Source organism: Dioscorea cayenensis, chromosome 9, assembly GCF_009730915.1.
Source record: "Dioscorea cayenensis subsp. rotundata cultivar TDr96_F1 chromosome 9, TDr96_F1_v2_PseudoChromosome.rev07_lg8_w22 25.fasta, whole genome shotgun sequence".
NCBI classification, from domain to species: Eukaryota; Viridiplantae; Streptophyta; class Magnoliopsida; order Dioscoreales; family Dioscoreaceae; genus Dioscorea; species Dioscorea cayenensis.
In genome coordinates, this window is record NC_052479.1 from 27,318,625 (window position 1) to 27,323,718 (window position 5,094).

Consider the following 5,094-nt stretch of genomic DNA (forward strand, 5'->3'; position numbering starts at 1 on the left):
CTATATGGACTTTATGGTCAACTACACTATTAAAAGGTCAAGTCCTAACTTTAAGAAAATAAAAAAAAATGCATAAGAAAATTGTAGTGTTTAAAAAAGAGATACAAATCCAAAGAAGACAAAGTATCGGACAATTCAAAAAGTATCGGACAAGGCATTAAAAAGGATTGGGAGTAGTTGATCACTCATCTGAATAATGACAAATTCTAGTTATGTTGTATACGAAGTTGATTGCCTACTTATTATATAACTATTCCATATAATAGTAATATTAATTATTTTATATTAATAGGGAGGAAATAAGGTAATATAAATACTCATAATAGGGAAAAGCTAAAACTAGTGGCTTACACAAGTATGACCTCTTTTTGCCAACTTGACCATATATAGTGCAATTCACAACTTAATTTCCTCGATTGTATGTGCTCTTTATACATCCACATGCACACATGTGCAACCATAACATCTTTATTGGTTTTAGACAAGTGAGCATGCAAGGAACTTATCCGTTTCAGACGTTTATAGAGACAAGAAAGTGTGTGGATGGAACTTTTGTGAATGGTTTTGCCAAAATGAGTTTGAAAAAATAATCTAGCTAAGAATATATTGTGTTTAATTATCTTTTTAACATGACAATTAATTAAAGGTTTCAAATTGATATTAACATTAATTAAATCCTCTTGTGTAATAAAGTTAAAGAAGTTAAACAACAATAATGCCTCGATCAATGACGCCTAAGTGATTGAACTTAGAGAAATATATGATGAAGTTTTTGAACCAACAAAATGATAGAATAATCTATTTCATGAAGCTTAACAATCCATTTTGTCCTTGCCTCAAGTAGTGGTGTCAAACGGGCCATGCCGGCCTGGGCCCGGCACGGCCCGACACGAGTTAGGCCGTGATTGGTCCAATCATGGTGCTACAAGATGTGCGCCCTACGCCGCTTTGGGCTAGGAATTTGTAACACGTGGGCACGGCGTGGCTGGCCCAGCTCAATACTGCCCAAAGACGCTAAAATGCAAGTTTTTTCTTTCTTTTTTGTAGTTTTTTGGTATATTTTTTGTTTTTTAGTCAATAAGGCTTTTAGTTCTATCTTTTTTAATTTTAGGATATTTTTTATATTTTGTAGCGATTTTAGGGTATTTTCGATATTTTTGGGTTTAAAATAAAAAATATAAATATAATATAACTGGGTCGGGCCACGTGCTGGCCGACCTTGGTGGTTGGCGGGCCGTGTCGGCCCGGGCACGCATAGTAGTGCGTGGGCCGTAGTGGGCCCAGGTCGTGCCGGCCCGTTTGACACCATTAGCCTCAGGTTGATAGAATTACATTTAGTAAAGAAGTAAAAGAGAATGGATGAAGCAACAAGACATGTTAATACCAAGACAGATGTGGTATTTCAGGTTTTTACTTTCTTGCGTAGAGTGATGTTTTTCTTTCGGCCATTCCTTGTTAGTTCATTTGATGTCTCGATTTAATTCTTTTTGTTTTTAGTATAGGGCTTCTTGCCGAGGGTTTCAGGGTGTTTCCGGGGGTTTAAACTGTGTGTGGGCTGTGCACAGGCCGCACAGCCCTTCCAAGGGTGTGTGCGGCCTCCTGTGCGGCCACACAAGGGGCCGTACACCCAGGCAGAAGGGTGTGTGGCCTGGTGTGTGGGCCGTACACACCAGGGCGCACATCGCAGGAAAAAAGGTGTGCGGGCACTATGCGTCCACACACCAGCCCGCACACGCACAGTTTTGCCCTTTTAAAACCTGTTTTGAAACCTTTTCTTGTGCTTTCTTCTCCCTAACCCTCCCCTTCTCTTCTCCTTTCATCCTTGGCCATTGTTGGCAGCCTAAAGGCTGATTTTGGAGGTTTTCTTGGGCTTGTTTGTGGAGCTTAAAGATTAATCAATTGCCTCTTCAAGGTAAGTTCTTCTTCTCTCCTTCTTTCTTCTTTGGTTGGTTAGTTGAGGCTAGGGTTAGTTTATTTGCTCAATTTGGAGCTTGAGCCTTGTTCTCCTCCTTGTTCTTTGTTAGTGAAGCTTGAGGATCTCCTTCCTCCCCTCTTGTGAAGATCTCCTTAGAGTTTTAAGAAACTTGGAGGTAGGGTTCTTCTTTTTCTTCTTCTTCTTCTTCTTCTTTCCCTCCCTTTTTGTGGTGTTTCTTTGAGTTTCCTTGGTGGAAAATCTTGGTGTTTAGTTGCTTTTGAGTTTAGAAAGTGTTGATGATTGTATTTTCCCTTGATTTGTTAAAGATTGGGGGAGATCCTTCATCATAGAAATTAGGGTTATTGTAGCTCTGGTGAGTTCTTCTTGTTTTCTTGGTTTCCTTGTTTTAGTGAGAAGCTTAAAACCCTTAGATCTTCTTTTGTAGCCTAAGGTGTTAGTTTGAGCAAGCCCTAGAGTTTATTACGGTTGTTTGGTAGAAGAAACCTAAGGTTTCTTGCTTGGTCTTTGTATTAACAATTGTTGTTTGATGTGCTTTGGCAAGAACAAGAAGCATTGGCTAGAGGTAAAGGATTAGCCGAGGATTTTCTTGCAAGGAAGAGAATCGCCATTTTTGTGAGTGGGATTGTAAAGCATAGTTTTATTAGAAGAATACCGATAACTATATATACATTTATATATGTTTCTATCATGGTTTAAGTAAATCTTTACTAGTGTTTACTTGTTTGGCATTTTGGTGAATGATAGTTATTATTGTTAATGTTTTTTAATGTCTTATTTGGTATTTGATTTGTTAATGTTGGATTTGTGATTGACATCTTTCAATGAGTTTGTGAAATCCTTGTTTGTGTGAAACTTGGGATTTGTTATGAAAATCATTGATTTCATGAAATCTAAGACTTGAAACTCATTTTGAAGTGTTGAAAGGAAAAGATTTCCATGTTGTTTCTTGTATTAGAATTTGTAAATCGATTTGTGTTAAAAAGTTTGAGCTTTGCTTGTGCTTTTATCATTTCCTCTTGTAAATGGTTGAGGTGTTGTTGATTGATGATTATGGCTGGCTATTATACTCCGAGTAGAGTTGTGTTCATTGTGGTGATTGCATAGTGATATCCTACTATAGTAGGCAGTCTTCACGGCTAGCTTATTGAAGTGGCGTGCTAACTGGCTGATTACTACGAGGGCCAGTTCAGGTGGGAGTGTAGAACTCTAGATGGATATTCATCGGTTAGCCAGAGTCACCAACCGGTGAACCGATGGGTCAACGTTAAGGGCCTGAGTACCTTGACGGCCCCGAACCCATCCACTGCCACGGCAAAGGTTTAGGGATGCTTCTAGACCACCTTATGTTGGGTGAGTGTTGGGTGTTTATTTATGCTGAGTTTGAGATTTATTTCCGTTGTGTTCCTTGTTTTGTGTCATCTCAAATTTGTGGTGAGGGGATGAAGCCCAGCTGTCGCTCTTAGGAGGGCAGTCTCCCATAAATTTGATATGGCACAAGTATTATATTTATTTATTTTGAAACTCACATTACTTAGCTTGTTATACTTATGTTTCAAACTATTTTGACTATTATATTTTATGGTTGGTAATTGATTTGATGTCAACTCATTATTTATATTTTTGAACCCAATGTTTTTCTTCACTCTATCTTTTTGTTATCATCGTGTTAATGTTTGCTTGCATATGTGATTCGGTTCTAAACTATTATTTTCCTTTTTGGTAAAAGTATTTATGTTGATGATTTGTTATTATTTTTGTTATTGTTGTCTTCTCACTGGGGTTGTGCTAACTTCCCTCACTAAATAATCGTGGGTTGCTCACCATCTCTTTCCTCTCACCAGGTGTCAATTCAGTGAAGTGATGCGAACGTGGAGTGCATGGCAAGAGTTGGTTTTAGAGTAGTTACTTGAGTTAATTGTGCATGTTCTCAGTTATTGCCATGTAGAGTGTGGAATCCTTTAATATAAGTAACTTGTTAACTTATGTATTCATTTCTGTATCTTAAGAACCCTTGTATTAGTTGTGGTCTAAGTGTTGCATGAGAAACCATACTCAATGTTTGGTTTGTATTAAAATCTTGTATTTTGAAGTGTGAGCACTATGTCCCCTATCCTTAGTTTGTCAAGTTAGTCTTGTGCAGAGAATTGTTACATTCACTTTATTATTAAGTTTGTACAGGGAACAGGGTAGCCTTACGATGATCAAGGGTTGAGATAGTGTTTAACCTCCCTTGAATTATCATGGAGGTATGTTGCGTGTGGGACCCGTGTGTCGGGGCGTGACATACGTTAGTGGTATCAGAGCCTGAGGTTTAGGTTTAGACAACATAACCTAGACCTAGAGTTGTTTCTTGATTGGGTCAGAAATTTGATTTTTCATCCTTGTAACAAGTGAATCCCAGTAGAGTTCTGTATATAGCATTAATGCATATAGAATTTGTTTGTTTTAATGTTATCTTGGTGTTCTTTTTAGTCAGTTATGCCAGCACAGCACCTGCACACACATCGCAAAGCTGTTACTCCAATCTGTATGTCTGCTCTTTTCTTGTCTAAGCAGAAGGTTTTCTTATTGTTGTATTCTTGTTGTGTGTTGTGCTTTCTATTAAAAGTTGCTATATTTTCTGTGGTACTGTAGTTATCATCCTCCTCTCATCTCTTAGCCTGGGATATGCTGTTTTAAGTCATTGTGCAACTTGGTATGATTGGGTCTGAATGAGTAGATGTAAAATAATAAAGTGTATAATCTCTATGGATGATTGAGAAATTATCGAAAATTTTAATGATTGTGTTAAATTGAATCAATTATGATACATTTCATAATGTATGTTTCAATTGGGTTGTATTGTCATAATAATAATTTGAAAACAAGTCTATGAATCGTGAAGTTAATGATGATGGTTCATTGGTTTAATTGAAGCATACTTCAGGTGATCCTTATGAGGTTGAAGTTACAACTTATTTAGTAATGTGTGGATTAAGAGCAATTCAATGAATTTGATATATTAATTTTTCTAAAATTTTTGAGGTATGATATTGCAAATGGAGTATGCAAAGTTTGAATATAGTTTGATTCTACAATTGTCAGAGGATGTGTGTTGATGACTAAAATTATTACTTAATGGAAATGCCTAGTTGTGATGTGCCTATTTTAATGCAATG

The 5,094-nt window shown here is 37.0% G+C and overlaps 1 long non-coding RNA gene across 1 annotated transcript; it reads left to right on the forward strand.

The window, feature by feature from the left end:
- Nucleotides 1-1,783: 1,783 nt before the first annotated feature.
- LOC120269244 lies at nucleotides 1,784-4,077 on the forward strand. Its single transcript, XR_005539113.1, has 4 exons — nucleotides 1,784-1,912; nucleotides 2,478-2,548; nucleotides 3,057-3,286; nucleotides 3,778-4,077. It is a non-coding gene; the product is annotated as an uncharacterized LOC120269244 (long non-coding RNA).
- The last annotated feature ends 1,017 nt before the right edge of the window (nucleotides 4,078-5,094 follow it).